This window comes from Peromyscus maniculatus, chromosome 1 (assembly GCF_049852395.1).
Source record: "Peromyscus maniculatus bairdii isolate BWxNUB_F1_BW_parent chromosome 1, HU_Pman_BW_mat_3.1, whole genome shotgun sequence".
Classification (NCBI taxonomy): domain Eukaryota; kingdom Metazoa; phylum Chordata; class Mammalia; order Rodentia; family Cricetidae; genus Peromyscus; species Peromyscus maniculatus.
The window spans coordinates 167,431,953-167,447,794 of NC_134852.1; the positions used below are offsets into that span (position 1 = coordinate 167,431,953).

The 15,842-nt window shown below is 41.1% G+C and overlaps 2 long non-coding RNA genes across 2 annotated transcripts in view; both read right to left on the reverse strand.

Annotated features, from left to right (window-relative positions):
* Window positions 1-580: 580 nt before the first annotated feature.
* On the reverse strand, window positions 581-3,546 carry LOC143270493 (uncharacterized). The gene is made up of 2 exons (XR_013047669.1): window positions 2,770-3,546; window positions 581-1,528 (listed from the first exon to the last, which is right to left on the reverse strand). It is a non-coding gene; the product is annotated as an uncharacterized LOC143270493 (long non-coding RNA).
* A 982-nt stretch (window positions 3,547-4,528) lies between these two features.
* LOC121826871 (uncharacterized) overlaps window positions 4,529-15,842 on the reverse strand; it is an 85,381-nt gene continuing 74,067 nt past the window's right edge. The window contains exons 4-5 of the long non-coding RNA XR_013047670.1: window positions 5,458-5,571; window positions 4,529-5,078 (exon numbers count right to left, since the gene is read on the reverse strand). This is a non-coding gene — a long non-coding RNA (uncharacterized LOC121826871). The remainder of the gene's footprint in view (window positions 5,079-5,457; window positions 5,572-15,842) is intronic.

Consider the following 15,842-nt stretch of genomic DNA (forward strand, 5'->3'; position numbering starts at 1 on the left):
AGAATGTTGAGCATGAAGTCTTACCCTTAGCCAAGGAACTATTGTCAATTGTTAGCCACTGGGGGGGGGGGAATCTCTCTCTCTGTCTCTCTTTCTCTGTCTCTCTGTCTCTGTCTCTGTCTCTGTCTCTCTCTCTCTCTGTGTGTGTGTGTGTGTGTGTGTGTGTGTGTGTGTGTGTGTGTGTGTGTGTGTGTGTGTGTGTGTTAGGGACTAGGAGAGGCAATTGTGTATCCTGCTCTATCACTGTCCCTTAATTCCTTTCAGTTAGGGTATCTCACTGAATCCAGAGCTTGGCTGGATGACAGCAAGTCCAAGAGATTTTTTTCTCTCTGCCTCCCACAGTGCTGAGATTATAGACATACACATGCCCAGCTTTTTTAATGTAAGTGCTGGAGAATTGAACTCAGGTCCTCATACTTACAGAGTAAGCACTCTTAACTACTGATCCATCTGCCCAACCCCTGAAATGTCCTTTATAATCCTTCATTCTTGATGTATTTTTCAAATGTAGAACTTTATATATCTGTAAATGCACATATCATAAGCACACTGTTCAACAAATATAACAAGATAGTCCCACTTGTGTAATCACCACCTTGTTCAATATATAAGACAGTAACAGCACTAATGACAGCTTATTATACTGGTGCGGATGTGGAGTAAGGGGAACTCTCCTCCACTGTTGGTGGGAGTGCAAACTTGTACAGCCACTTTGGAAATCAGTATGGCAGTTTCTTAGAAAATTGGGAATTGATCTACCTCAAGATCCAGCTATACTACTCTTGGGCATATACTCAAAGGATGCTCAACCATTCCACAAGGAAACTTACTCAACTATGTTCATAGCAGCATTATTCATAATGGCCAGAATCTGGAAACAACCTAGATCCCCCTGAACCAAAGAATGGATAAAGAAAATGTGGTACATTTACACAATGGAATGTTACTCAGCTGCTTAAAACAATGATGTCAAAAAATTTGAAGGCAAATAGATGGAACTAGAAAAAAAAAGCATATTGAGTAAGGTGTCCCAGATCCAGAAAGAGTAACATGGAATGTACTCACTCATAAGTGGATATTGGTTATAAAGTAAAGGATAAACATGCTACTATCCACAGCCCCAGAGAGGCTAGTTAACAAGGAGGGCTCAGAGTGGGATGAAGATGCATGGATTTCCCTGGGATGGGGAAATAAAAGAGATCTTCTGGGTAGACTGGGAGCTGGCAGGGATGGGAACATGAGTGATTGGGTTAGGGAGTGGGTGGATGGGAAGAGTAATTAAAGAGACGTCTTGATGGGCGCATATTTTGGGGTCAGGTAGAAACCTACTTCAAGGGAAACTCCCACTAATCTACAAGGGTGACCCCAGCTAGGACTCCTAGCAATAGTAGATATATATCCTGAACTGGCCTTCTCCTGTAATCAAATTGGTAACTTCCCCATTTGTCATCAGAGAGACTTCTTCCAGTGACTGATGGAAACAGATGTAGAGATCCACAGCCAAGGACTGGGCCAACCTCAGGGAATCCTGTTGAAGCGAGGGAAGAGGGATTGTATGAGCCACGGCAGTCAAGGTCATCACAAGAGAACCCACAGAAACAACTAACCTGGACTCATAGAAGCTCATGGACTTGGACCGACAGCTAGGAAGCCTGCATGGGACTGACTTAAGCCCTCTACATATGTGAGACAGTTCTTTAGCTTGATCTACTTGTGGGACTCCGAGTGGTGGAAGCAGGGTCTGTCCTTAATGCTTTGACTGGCTTCCAGAAACCTATTCCTCATAGTGGGTTTTCTTGCTCAGCCTTACTACAAGTAGAGGAACTTACTTCCTACCTTGACTTGATATGACAGGCCTTGTTGATACCCATGGGAGGCCTACCCCTTTTGAGCAGAAAGAAAAGAGTAAATTGAGGAGGGAGGTGGGAGAGAAAATGGAAGGAGAAGAGGGGGAACAGACATGCAGGAGGAGACATGCAAATCACCTGACAACATACAGATGAATAGAAATGGGTTAATTTAAGTTGTAAGAGCTAGTGGTACAATCCTAAGCTGTTGGCCAAGCTTTCATAATTAAAAATGGGTCTCCATGGTCATGATTTGGGAGCTAGCTGGTGGAACAGATAAAGGCTCACTACAATCTTAACTATTATAAATTAGCTTTGTCTGTTTTTTTTTTCAGTTTATATACCTGAAATACTGCATGAATTTTAAAACATGGCTTATTTTGTCAAAATTATCTTCTTGTGGTTCACAGGGCTGTCACCTACACCAGTATTTTGTTCATTTCCATGTAATACAAATATCCTCAGTCTCTTATGCTTGTGTTGCATACAAATAAGCTCACTTTAAGTAAAAAAATAACCTAGGTTGACATGCTTTAATTTACCTAAGCTATTGATTGCCACCATTTAAGAACACAGATGCTGATGCATCAGTTGTTTGATCTTAATTGTGAGGCTGACCATGAATTATGATTGACCAATACTGCCGGGCTTCATGAGCAAACATCATACACTGTCATTAGCCAAGAAACAACCCAAATTCAAAGCACTTCCTACAGAACATGAATTGCTTTTCTGCTGTAGCTAGAGTTTTCCTGCCTTGCCCACAGTCAGGACAAATCTTTGTCACCCGCCAGTCCCACAGCCACTCAGACCCAACCAAGTAAACACAGAGACTTATATTGCTTACAAACTGTATGGCCATGGCAGGCTTCTTGCTAACTGTTCTTATATCTTAAATTAATCCATTTTCATAAATCTATACCTTGCCACGTGGCTTGTGGCTTACTGGTGTCTTCACATGTGGCTTGTCATGGTGGCAGCTGGCAGTGTCTCTCCACCTCAGCCTTCCACTTCCCAGAATTCTCCTCTCTCCTTGTCCCACCTACTTCCTGCCTGGCCACTGGCCAATCAGTGTTTTATTTATTGACCAATCAGAGCAATTTGACATACAGAACATCCCACAGCATCTGCTATCATAAATTCAAAAAAATGTAAGTCACAGCACTGTAAATCAGAGACCATTTATATGTCACTGTGTGAAGGCCACATCTAAAATTAAATGCACCTCACTGTGGATGGCCATTTAGTTCATCTTCACTTGGGGGCAGTTACTAATAATGCTCCTACAAATGTTTTGGGTATCATTTGATACACATATGCATGCACTACTTTTGGACAAATGCCTAAATGGAAATGCTGGATTATAATACAGGTATGTATCCATAATGAGACCTGGGCTTGCCTGGTTGTCTAGGCTGACTGGTCAATGGGCCCAGCATCTACTTATCTCTGCCTTCCCAGGGCTGAAATTACAAATGTCCACCATTGGCCCCAGCTATTCTACATGGGTTCTGAGGACTGAACTCTGGTCATCGTGCTTGGTAGGCAAGTACTTTATTAACTAAGCTACCTCTCCAGGCCTGCCTTTTAATTTTTGTACTATGGATATTATTGATTACTCATTACCAATACTGGAGCATTTTGGATTTGACAATATACTTAGTTGTACTGGTAAACTTTATACTCTCATGTTTGCATGTTAAATTATTACATTTACACAGTCTTTCCTTGATTTTAGAACTAACTCCCTTTAGAATATCTTGTAAAGCAAGCCTAGTGATGTTGTATTTCTCAGCTTTTTTTTTAATCTGAGGAAGTCTTTATCACACGTCACATTTTAAAAGACAAAGTTCCTAGGTATAGTATTCTTGTTTGACAATTTTTCCCTTTCAGCGTGTTGAAGATATCATGGCAATCCTTAGTTGCATGCAAGGCTTCTACTGAAAAATCTACTGATAAGTTTAGGTTGCTTTGTATGTGGGAATTAATTTCCCCTTGTTTTCAAAACTCTCTAACCATTAACTATTTGATGATGATGATAATGATGCTGAGTGTGTGTCCTTGCAGGTTCCTCTTATTTGATGTCATTTGAAATTTTTGAGTCTGGAATTCTATTTACTCCCTCAAGATTAGGAAGTTTAATGCCATATTTCTTCAAATACATTCTTTTTCCTCCTCCTGGTTACCCTATCCTATTTCTGTAACATTAATAATTAGCCTGTTATATTTGGTAGTATACCATAAGGCCCCCAAACTACCCTGTGTTTTCTTTTCACTCTTCAAAGTGCATTATTTACAGTGGCCTACCTATAAGTTCACTTGCCATTTTGTCTGTTTGATGTAGTCTACTATTAAACTCCTCTGTTGACAACTGAACCATGCTAGTGGGAACTCACGAACTTTAGACCAACAGCTGTGGATCCTGCATAGGACCAGACTAGGCCCTCTGCATGAGGGGAACAGTTGTGTGACTTGGTATGTTGAGGGGCCCCTGGCAGTGGGATCAAGATCTACCCCTGGTGCATGAGCTGGCTTTTTGGAGCCCATTCCCTATGGTGAGAGGCCTTGCTCAGCCTTGATGCAGTAGGGAGGGGCTTGGTCCTGCCTCAGCTGAATGTATCAGGCGTTATTGATTCCCCATGGGAAGCCTTACTTTTGTAGGAAGGGGTGGGCGTGGGAGGAGGGATGAGGGGTATCTGTGGTTGATATATAAAATGAATTTTTAAAAATCTTGAATAAAAATAAATAAATAAAACCCCTCTGTTGACTTTCTTCAGTTCAATTATGGTAGTCTCCTATATGACTAACCTCTTTCAAGAAAGAATAAGTAACTGGTTCTACAATGGAGTGAACTAGAAGGAAGTTCATGAAGTGTTGACCTCTGGCTCAGGCAGCAAGAAGGCTGCTTGTTTGCACCAACAGATTCCAGGAGTATAGTCCCTTAGACCATGCCCATTGTGAACTACTGGGGATCTTTGCATTTCATCTCTTTGTTTTGTGATCCAAGAAGAGTCAGGTATGTGTAATACCCTCTGACTTAAGAACCAATTAATTTATGATGTAGTCCCTGAATAATTCTACTCACAAGGATAGTCTTCACTAGGGAAGACGGACAGGTAGTGTTTGAGAAATTCCAATCTCTTTCTTAGGCTGCTGGTGGGTTATCATCTGTCTGTACATCCCTTTGTTCCCCAACACAACTTAGTTAGAAGCCAGGGTATCAAGCAGCCACTGAGAACAGAAGTCATAAACTATTCACCAGGGTGAAGGAGTCTGTGTTTTCTAAACCTCTTCTATGCAGTTTCTGCAGGTTGCCTACATAAAACCCCAACATCTTTTTTTCCTAAGGTTCAGTGCTATTGCATGTATATAACACCCTGCACTCTCAAAGCTGGTGAATTAAGCACAAAACTGTGAAGTTCTGTCCCATTAGGACACAGTATTCGACATCTAAACCCTCCTCTGCAAAAGAATTTGGGTGTCTGGAAAGCCTTCCTCTGATTTTATTATGCAGTGTCTGGGACAGGGTCCATGCTCATGTGTGACTTAGTTTTTCCTCCTGGCTGAATGTGGATGTTCTCTAGCTGCCCTGCAGAAGGAAGAGACTCACCTGTGTTTCACTTTCTTTCACAGAGAAATGATCTTCCATGGATAGCAGAACAGCCTGGAAATTGCTTGCCAGCCATGCTGCTCATGTCCTCCTCTTTAAGTTGTACAGAAAACCCTTTTGACAAAGAATACACTTCAAGTCCCTTAAACATAATAGCAGAATCTTCAACACTAAGTTCTTATTTAAATTCAATGTAATGTAATAATGCACCACCAGCAGGAACAATATGCACTTTAATCACCTACCCCTTCTCTTAAACCAATCTTACAAAACAAGTGTGATAAACAATTGAGGGGTGCTTCATTTTCAGTCATCAAGAGGATAAGAAGAATTCACTTAGAAGTATTACATTATTTTTTTTTCTCATTTCCTCATCACATTTTGGAAGAGAAAATTTTAAAAAAATGTTATTGGTGTGCTTTATAATGTCATGGAGAAGAAATTATAATACCCTGTCTACAAGGACCTACTGTGCACAACACCTAAGCTTTCATCCCCATGCTCAGAACAAATCATGTTTCCCCATTTTTAAAATCTGTCAAAAAATCATGTTGCAAAACTGTGATCATACTAAGTACATACTTATGTAAAGTTTATAGACAATGAGTCTATAGCACGTCTTAACTTGTAAAGCTTTTGAAAGTTCCCAATGTTGGTTATTCTTATTCAGCCTTTCTTGATATTTACCATTTTGTTTTTACTTTTTACATCCTCTAAGCATTTAAAAATATGATTTTAAAATTAATATCTTTTAAATATCCTCAGTTGTATTTTCTTTCATGATGCCAAAGCAGTTTTGCCTTCTGAACTGAAAAACACTTGAGATTAGGGATATTATGCCTCATGATGTTTTTATATCTACCCATAATAACCTACTTCATCGATCTGCACACAGTAGGCACTTAATGAATATACTTAGTGATTGGCTCAAGGGCCCTGCAGATGCTTGAGTTGGTAGCAGACATGTGAATTACCCCATGATAGACTTTAATATCTCCTTGCTCTTTGTAGGGAGATGGAAATGGTTGTTTTTTTTTTTTTTTTTTTTTTTTTTTTTTTTTTTTTTTTTTTTTTTTTGGTTTTTTTTTTTTTTTTTTTGGTTTTTCGAGACAGGGTTTCTCTGTGTATCTTTGCGCCCTTCCTGGAGCTCACTTGGTAGCCCAGGCTGGCCTCGAACTCACAGAGATCCGCCTGGCTCTGCCTCCCGAGTGCTGGGATTATAGGTATACGAGTAGCTGCGCTCCCCTGCTAGAACCTCCAAACAAGCTCTCAAGGAAATGGTTGTTAAAGAGGCAGAGCTAAGTGTTCAATCTCCTTTATCATAATTCCTCTTAACAACTGTGTCCCCGGTCTAAAATTATTTGATTCTTGCCAAGAACTTATTTAGAGAAGCTGTAAAATTCAATATCATTTCATCAAAGCATATTGTCCTTTTCCCCATGATTTCTATTTTCTCTTATACCAAAGAAGAACTGGGTTCTTCAGGGGAAGCTAAGTGTTCTGTCCTAAACTAAACCTCAGTGGCTGAACAAATATCTATTTATCACTCAGGTTTGTCCACACGGGCTGTGGGGAAAGGCTGGCTTTGCTTCACAGGGTCACTTGAAATGTAGACAAAGGGATGCTTCCCTATCACAACATGATGCCTGGAAGAGGGAGATTAAAAGTCACATGCCACAACTTCAGTGGCTCAGACTAGAAGCAAACAGGTCTCTTGCACTTAGCTAAGAGTCAGAACTTAGTCAAGGTCCCACCTATGGAAGAGGAACTGTGAAGGAGTAGCACCTGACTATTTATTTAGTGAACAACAGGCAGCGCCCTCATAGGAACGAGGAACCCATCCATCTGAATTCCACGTGGTGATGCTGTTAAAGACTCGTGACTGCAGTGTGTGCTGTTTACCATTGCAATAAGGAGTTACATATTTTAAAACTCCAAATTAACTGTTTTACGTTATTCAGGTTTGCCCAGTAAAGCAAACTTCTACTCACAAATTAACCAGTTTGTTTTCTTGTTATTAAAAGGACTCTGCCCAGCTGAAGCATGGCAAACATGGCTCTGGCAGGCCTTGCCCTTCTCCCCGACCCCCTCTACCTTGCTAAAGGCCTTTAGATTACATTCCTAAAGCTAGCCACCAAGGTCTACTCCTTTATTCGGCCACTTCATCCTCCTCAGACTGACTACCAAAATCCAGCTATCCAAGTATTAAGTCCACAATCAAAAGCTCCCTTTGGTTCAACTAATTAGCATGCCCAATTAAAATTAAACACCTGATCCTAACATGAGGTTTCCTCTTGTAGCTTTATAAACTGCCATTTTCCTATGTGCCACGTCTGTCTCCTCTCTATCCAAAGGCAGTCCTTTGTCCTCTGGGACAAATATCCCTGCCCCCTTTCTCTTCCCCTTCTCCCTCATCCTCTATCCTCTGTCTTTGTCTCTTATTCCCTGCCCTTTGTCCCTCTGGGGAAAATAAATCTCCTTTGTGCTGAGAACTTGGTCTTGGAGGTCCTGAGCTGAAACTTTTCCTTTTAGTTATGCCTTGTGTCTTACTGATAATGAATTTGCCTTGTTCCTTCTTCCCCTTCCTGCAAGAAACAGTCTACCTTCTTTCCTACTCTATTCACTTGTTACTTCCCAGGATCTTTTTAGAAGCATCACAATCATAGCACACTCAGAGAAGAAATGCTCCTCACACTTGTCAGGATGTTGGCCCTGATTGGGATTGCCTTAGTCTCCTCCTTTCTCTTATTTTAATAGCAGAATCTGACACTGCTTAGGAGGTCCCATCATCCCTTTGTTCTTTCCTGATCATCTTCCATCCAGTACATTAGCTCTTGACTGATGATATACATTAGAATAGCCTTGCCAGCTTCTAAAATGTACTGAATCCAGGTTCTGGTTAGAGAGGAGGGCCTTCATATGTCTTCCTGAAAACCTTCGGAGAGATGTAGAAAAGATTTGTAAAGGAGGGAGCCCTGGAGAAGGATCTCCAAGATGAGAGCTGGGAACCAGATAAATATGGACAGTATTGCAGGTACTGTGGCTCTCATATGACCTATCTCCTCCAGTGGGTGCTGAGAGCTCAGGTCTGTTAATGGAAAATGACTTCCCAGGAACTTGCAGGGGGTGGGCACCAAATAGAGAGGAAAAGACTACAGGTATAGACAGCAGAGAGGGCTTTGATGAGCTTGGAAAGAGGTTAGCACATCCCTACTCACTCAATCTTTCTAATTGCTTGTGTGTGCACATATGTATTCAATGACATAGGTTAGAAATGTGCACAGATCCAAAGAGGAAAATAACCTAACTTGCTGTGACTTAAATGCAGGTTAGTCAGGCATGGGAGCACATGCCTGAAATCCCACCCTCAGGAGGCTCAGGTGGGTGGAGAATTGCTATGAGTTTCATTCCAGCCTTAGCTACATAGGTAAACTTTATCTAAAATAAAATGAAATAAAAATTTAAAAACAGAGGGTATATTAATCATATACAGAGATATACAGGTTTTTAATTTTTTTATATTATAATTCATCATTTCCTCCTTCCCATTCCACCCTGAAAACCTTCCCATATATCTCTCTTTGTTCTCATGACCTTTCCTCATTCATTGTTGTTACGTGTGTATGTATGTATATTCCTAAATACATAAATATAACCTACTCAGTCTCATAATGTTATTCCTATGCATGGCTTTCAGGGCTGACCACTTGGTATTGGATAACCAATTGGCATGCTCTTCTCTGGAGAAGACTATTTCTCCCATCGGCATTCCTTAGTGGCCTGTAGTTCTTTGTGCAGGATTGAGGCATTCAGGGCTTCCACCATGAGCATGTCAGTTGATGTTGTCCTTGATCAGTTCATATTTAAGCAGTCATGTTGGTGAGATTTTATGGGTTTAGCTTCCGGCATTTCCTAGGAGATATAATCTCAAAGAAAACTCCCTGTTCCTCTAGTTCTTACAATCTATCTGCCCACACTTTTTCAAGAATCCCTGACCCTTAGGATCTAGGGTTGCACTGAAGGTGTATCAGTTGAGACTGGGCTCCACATCTCTGGATTTATATTGGTTTTGGTTTTCTATAATGGTCTCCCTCTATTGCAAGGGGTGAGGACTATGCTTAGCAGTGTGTATAATGATAAACATTTAGAATGCAGTTAGGGATTATGTTGGTTTAGTAAAGTGGCAGTTAATAGATACTCCTCCAAGATTGGTTATCATGCCTTGGGTAATTGGCTAGGTTTTTTATATCAGGCATGATTTCCCTTTTGTTGACAGTCCAATCAGTGAGCTGTTGGTTACCACGAAGGAATGCATGCCACCATTGCATCCTTTGAGTTATTATGTAATGCTGGCCATTGATGTGGCTCATAGACATCATAGTTGAGTAGGACTGTTGCTTGTTTCCCTCTTTTGGAATCTTGCATGGTGCCTTCTTGTACCAGGAAAGCTAGTTCTCAAGTAGGAGGCTTTCTAATCAATTCCAGCTCAGGGGCTTCTGGGTCCTGTGTCATGTCTGAAATGCATTGTATCTTCACCAAATAGACTTACATTTCATCTCAGGGACAACAGCAGTAGCCTGTAATGTTTTGGGAGTCTCTTGGGCAACCATGACTAACAACTCAAATCAGGACTTCTCATACCTGGTGTTGAGGTTTTTGTTAGGGAATAATAGATGTATAGTTTTAATGTTTGGGCTTTACCCAAGCTGATTTAGATTTTTGAGGGTTGCTTGCAACAACTATCTGCTAACTAATGTGCCCCTAATTTTGTTTATCCTATCCTATGTCTCATTTCCCCATGGTCCCTGTCTGTTCTGTGTTATAATAAAAAATAATGATAATAATAATAATACATAAGGATGGGTAGTTTCTAATGAAAGCAGGTTTATTTAGCTCACAATTTGTATGGCTCAAGTGTCCAAACCAGCATGATGTCTGCATGCTAATAAGGTCCCCCTGGCTCTGTTATAAAATAACATAGAGTTAAAGGTGACCGGCACTATGCTGAAGGAGACATGTAAGCAAGGAGGCAGGAGAGTGGAAGGGGACAGATGTGCTGTTTTATGATATCCTTGTGGGAGCCCACAGAGGCTTCCTAGTGAGAACTTACTCAGGGTCAGAGAATTTGAGCTTGCTATACCCAGCAGGGCTGCATAAGGAGATGATTTGGGCACAGGCATGTTTACCAGGTGTTTTGAAGAGTCTACACTTGGCTGAATGGTGTGCTTTGATCTTGCAAGGGGGAGGTCTTTTGTCACTTCCCATTGCATATTATAAAAAGCCCTTTTCAATACACAAAGAGGCTGTTGGTTATTGACCCAGGGCCTCCTGGAGCTATTCTGTGTTTCTGTCTTTCTTCTTGTTGTCTAGGTCTCTCTTTCTATCTGATATTTTCTTATCCCCGTCTTCTCCACCTAAGAACCATTTGATAGGTGGGAAAAGGTGGGAGTTGGACTCCCACAGGCTCTCACATATCCTGCTCTTGTATGATTGGTGCACTGCTAAAAGACCCAAGTCACCCTAGAACAGTGTTCGTTCATTCAAGATGGATTTCTACTAGTAAACCCTAGGGAGCAAGTCAAAATAGAATACCCACCTTTGAGCTTTTATCCTAGTGAAAGAAGACAAATGTCTTCATTGTAAACAAAAGTTAATAATCTTGTTTGTGAGGGTCCCAAGAATTATACTGGGAAGGATTAAAGCTATGCTCAAGGTCATATATTGCCAAGACTTAAATATGGCTTATTGTTGTTTCAACTATGTGAGTTTGTCTTATTTAAGGTTCCAATTGCTATGAAGAGACACCATGACCACAGCAACTCTTATAAAGGAAAAGATTTAACTGGAATGGCTCTCTTACAGTTCAGAGGTTCAGTCCATCATCTTCATTGTGGAACATGGTGGCATGCAGATCAACATGGTGCTGGAGAAGTAGCTAAGAGTCCTACATCTTGCAGGCAACAAAAACTGGTCTCCAACACTGGGTGTGACTTGAGCATATATGACACCTCAAAGCCCAACTCCACAGTGACACACTTCCACCCTCCAACAAGGCTATACCCACTCCAACAAAGCCACACACACCTCCTAATAGTGCCACACCCTTTTGGGGACCATTTATTTCAAACCACCACAGTGTGTGGGGGGCACGGGTTCAGAGGCCAATGTTAGATGTCTTCCTCAGTTTATCTCCATCATAATTTTTGAGAGAGAGTCTCTCACTGAACCTAGAGCTCACTTATTAGCTAGCCTGGCTAACCATTTGGGCTCCAGGCATCCTCCTGTCTCTATACTCCAACATTGTGATTACAGACATGTGCTATCAGCACAGCCTCCTTTTAAATAGATGATAGGAATCTGAACTAAGTCCCTCGTGCTTATGTGGCAAGCACATTATCAAGTGATGTAGCTACAGTTTTTCTGGTCCTGCCTGGCCCAAGGTCAGGACAAATCTCTCTCACCCACTAGTCCCACAGCCATTCAGACCCAACGAAGTAAACACACAGAGACTTTTATATTGCTTACAAACTGTTATCTAGTTCTTCTTCTTAAATCAACCCATTTCTATTAATCTATAAGTTGCCACGTGGCTCGTGGCTTACCGGTATCTTAACATCTTCTGATGGTGGTGGCTGGCAGTGTCTCTCCACCTCAGCCTTCCACTTCCCAGAATTCTCTTCTCTGCTTGTCTTACCTATATTTCCTGCCTGGCTACTGGCCAATCAGCACTTTATTTACACAGAGTGATATCCACAGCAAAGTGAACTATCTCTTTAGCCCTATTTTAATGTTGTTTGAAAATATCTCTATGTAAAAGAAATACTGCCTCTATGTTAAGAGCTTTCACAGAAAACATTGTTAACTGTATCAGAGTTCTTAATTCTCAGCTACAAAGAGGCTTCCACCAGACTCTGGAATGAAACCAGACTCTGGAATGAAAGGTTCCTTTCTCTTCCCACATCCCCATATTTTTCTATCTTTCTGCCCTGTCTCATACCCATCACTGAAGGAAGGAGGCCACATGGAGAGCAACAAACCACAAACAGCATAAAGGAAACAGACCTCATCTTAACAGCCAGAGGGAACTGACTTTGGACAATAACTTCAATAAACTCATTCTGAAAGTGTCCAGAAAGTTTAGCAACCCTGCCAATACCTTATGAGTGAGGGAAACTTCTGGTGGAAGCCTCAACAAGGGTTGTTCTGACTTGCTAAGTTTGTGAACTATGTTACGGCAGTAATGGTAGACTGTACTATCTGGTAGTACAAAAAAAGGGTGAGCTGTGTCTAGGAGATAAAGAAGTAGATACCTATGCTTGAGGATAACAAGGAAACCTAAAGGACCCTGTGTCGAGTCTACAGTGGCAGCTGAAGTCCTTACCCAGCAGCATGAGTATTTCTGAAAACCAGGAAGGAAGACTGTTCCCTTCTATCTATGCATCCTCCCTATGAGAGGATGTTGTCATGGAGAGTTAGAATAAGGTGATCATTTTGAAGTGATTTGCAAAACACAAATGTATCAAGACACCCAACAATGAGCTTTCTGCCTAGTTGACAATTGCTAACTAGAAAAAAATTACTCTAATTAATGCCACACTAAATGTGAAATGCTTGAGTGAGGAGAGGAACAATTCTTCCCTGTGAATCAAGCTATCTCCCAATAAAAACATGTGAACATACAAAAATGCAAATATGTATACATACATGTATGTGTATATGTGTGTGTGTATTTCTGAAGGAATCTTTTTCAAATTGCAATGTATTTTCCTTTAAGATATATCTTTAAATAATGTAACCCAGATGCTGATGAGATAGATTATCAGTTAAGAATACTTGCTGCTCTTCAAAGGACTAGAGTTCAGCTCCCAGCACTTGTAATGGATGTCTCAAAACCACCTATAACTTCAGTTCCAAAGGATCTGATACCCTCTTCTGGGCTCCCCATGTGCCTCCATACATATGACATACACATAAATAAAAATAAAAAATAGTGTAGTCTCTTAAATGGTGTCTTTTCTTCCCAAAAGGCCATATTTAAAGCAAGATTAGTTTCCTAAATGGAGCAGTGTGGCATATATACCTTTAAAAGGTAGTATGAGGTTCTGCTCTATTCAGCTACCATGGCAACCCACTACTGACTGGGTGACTTGAGCAACACAAATGTGTTTTCTCACATATCTGGAGTCTCAGAGTCCAAGATGAGGACATTGACTGTTTTGGTTTCTCCTGAGACTACTCTGGATGGACATCTCATTTGGCCCCAAATGCATTTTTCTCCATGCACACACATTCCTCATCTGTCTCACTTTTTGTTGTTGTTGTTGTTGTTTGTTTGTTTTTTTTTCTTTTTCGAGACAGGGTTTCTCTGTGTAGCTTTGCGCCTTTCCTGGAACTCACTTGGTAGCCCAGGCTGGCCTCGAACTCACAGAGATCCACCTGGCTCTGCCTCCCAAGTACTGGGATTAAAGGCGTGCGCCACCACTGCCCGGCTCTGTCTCACTTTTTAATGAGGACTTCAGGAATAAGAGATTAGTGGCCCACACTTATAACTTAACTTCCATTGCCTCTCTGATACAGTCTTACTAGGGTTAACTCTTCAATATAAGAACATGGTGGGAACCAAAACTGTAGACAGCAGATTGATGTCATATACTGGTTACTTTAGTGAGGAAAAGCAGAGGTGCAATGGAACGAATTCTGTTTTCCATGACACATGGTTCCCTCTGGTCTCCTGGAATGCTGAATTGCTTCCTAGACAACCAAGGGCCAGTGAGAACATTTCATCAAAGCTCAGACATGGTGAGAAAGAATAATAAGCTATGGAATTTGCATGAAAGGAAATTGATATAGGTAGCAGGACGAGGGGTTAGACCAGGGCAGAAAAAAGCAATTTTATGGAAGCAAACTGTTTATCTCATAATTTCAGCAATATATCTTGAAAATTAGTATATGACCATATATAATTTTAAGTTACATTGACCTTGTTTCTTTTTTGATATCTAATATCTGGAAGATATATTGAAGCTTGTTCTTAATACATTTTATTTTTATATCAGCTAACTACTTTAGAGGACTCTATGATGGTGTCTCTGTGGCACATGAGAATGTTCTAGGCATTGTGCTCATCTCTCACTGAGTGTGTCACAATTCTTCTCCCCGAGATGTCTTATTTATTTATTTTTTATTCATTTTACATACCAACCACAGTTCCCCCTCCCATCCCTCTTCCTGATCCTCCCACCTCCCCCCACCCCAGCTCACCCCCCATCCACTCCTCCAAAAGAGTAAGGCCTCCCATAGAGAGTCAACAAAAGCCTGGTACATTCAGTTGAGGTAGGACCAAGGCCCTGCCTCCCCTCACCCTCACACCCCTCAAGGCTGAGCAAGGGATCTCACCATAGGGAATGGGCTCCAAAAATAGATAGATCCTGGTCCCACTGCCAGGGGGCTTCTCAAACAGACCAAGCTACACAACTGTCTCCCATATGTGGAGGGCCTAGTTCGATCCCATGCAGGCTCCACAGCTGTTGGTCTAGAGTTTGTGAGTTCCCACAAGCTTGGTTCAGTTCTCTCTGTAGATTTCCCCTATTGTGATGTCTTTTTTGAAATCTGGTATTAATGCTTTGGATAAAGAAGAAAAACACACATGATTTTCAATATCAAAACATTAAGAAAATCTGAGCACAGTATCACACATATAATTCCAGAACTCAGATGACTGAAACATGAGCATGGTGAGATCAAGGCTAGCCTAGGCTACTGCTAAAACCTCATCTCAAACACTCTCTCTGTCTCTGTCTCTTTCTGTCTCTGTCTGTCTCTGTCTCTGTCTCTCTCTCTCTCTCTCTCTCTCTCACACACACACACACACATACACACACACACACACATACACATCAATAAACAAGCAATTAAAGTGCATTAAGAGTAAAAGCATTATTTGACAGTGGCTTAGTTGGGGAAGGCCTCTTGAAAATGGAGTCATGAAAATGTGTACCGCCCAAAAGCAAAGCCTTAAACTTAACCTGTCATAAGAATGGTGAGGAGCAGGTATTTTGGGAGCCAGAATCAACATTCTTCATATGGTGATTTCCTTTGCTCTCTCATTCCCCACTAATGGCATCTCAGTTTTTACTAAAGGAGAACATCAGTAATCCTATTTATTTTTATTTATAACAAATTGACACTGAGATTAAAAACAAGACCAGCTGGTCCATTGTGGCCATATATTTCAGCATGAAACCCAGTGTGTCTGAGCCCAATCATTCTGGACTCCTACTCACTGATAACTGAACAGGACTGGACACTTGGCTCTTTTTCACATGTTCAAAGCTACACTGCTCACTTTAAGCATGAAGCTCCACACAAATCAGGTGTCTTGCATT